This window comes from Euprymna scolopes, chromosome 44, assembly GCF_053919585.1.
Source record: "Euprymna scolopes isolate OS-2025 chromosome 44, ASM5391958v1, whole genome shotgun sequence".
Taxonomy (NCBI): Eukaryota; Metazoa; Mollusca; class Cephalopoda; order Sepiida; family Sepiolidae; genus Euprymna; species Euprymna scolopes.
Window position 1 is genome coordinate 50,114,529 of NC_136525.1, and position 1,336 is coordinate 50,115,864.

The 1,336-nt window shown below is 40.0% G+C and overlaps 1 pseudogene; it reads right to left on the reverse strand.

Annotated features, from left to right (window-relative positions):
- Positions 1-958: 958 nt before the first annotated feature.
- On the reverse strand, positions 959-1,075 carry LOC145268961 (5S ribosomal RNA; annotated as a pseudogene).
- Between the last annotated feature and the right edge of the window lie 261 nt (positions 1,076-1,336).

Below are 1,336 nucleotides of genomic sequence, written 5' to 3' on the forward strand. Positions count from 1 at the left end.
ATTTTTCCCCGATTACCGCAAAAACAGTAACTTCGGTGATCTGACGTTGTATCCAGTTTTCCCTTTCTTATAATTAATCGATGCCTCCATTCAGTCTCGAAAGACAAAGGATGCCCCCAGTAGGGGAAGCTGCGCATGTAATTGTGAGGTAAAGGTTGCGCAATCCACAACCACACCTCTCCTGAATCGGCACTGCTTGAGTCCAATGGCAAGGAGAAGTCCAGTACGACTGGAAACAATGCCTAGGTAGACGGAGAGCACATACAACATCTGGGAGCCCCAAATGGTCACCCATCTGGTACTGGCCAGGTTCATCGTTGCTTAACTTCGGTGATTTGACGGGAACCGGTGTGTCAAACGTTATTATGCCGTAAAGTCACAGGGAGCAAGCTCTGAACAATAGGGAGGGTGAGGAACTGTCTTGATACCCATAACAACGTCTTTCTTTCTGATCTTCTCTGAGCACCCTTCGGAAAAACTTCGCGCAAATCTTTCGCATAATCAGTTCATTGTTAATAATAGTGTGTACAGTTCGCACAATGATATCAAACACGCCGGTCTTCATCCATGAAATTCTTTATTTGGCCAATCAACTCCGGTGTTTTAACTTCCTTATTCGCCGCATACGCCTCATCGTCTCTCACAGACTCTCTGCATTCTTTGAGTCGCTTATGCCACTCAAAAACCAATGCTCGATTCATGCAAGATGCTCCAAAAGCATTACTACTAACTGGCGGACCGAAACATTCTCATGAATGTGTAGCGACATACTAACGGGTTCCTTAAGTCTTTGAATGACTATGGATACCCACGAATGGGTGCCTGCGCGTGAAATATTTGTGTCAGAAGGTGCGCAATCTCCAACCACACCTCTCCTGAGTCGACATAGTTAAATACCAGTGGCAAGTGAAGTGTATGTACAGGATGACTGGAAACAAATGCCGAGATAAGCGGAGAGCACATACAGCGCCTAGAATTCCCAAATGGTCACCCATCTGGTATTAACCAGGCTCAACGTTGCTTAACTTCGGTGATCTGACGAGAACCGGTGTGTCAACGCGATTATGCCGTATAAATAACTGCTTATGCAATATATATATATATATATATATATATATATATATATATATATATATATATATATATATATATATATATATATATATATATATATATATATATATATATATATATATATATATATATATATATATATATATATATACTTATTTGTTTTATAATTTTTTTTTTGTTTTACGTAAGCATTAATATGTCGCTACACGTTCATGAGCATGTTTCGGTCAGCCAGTTACTATTAATGATTCAGGTATTCGGC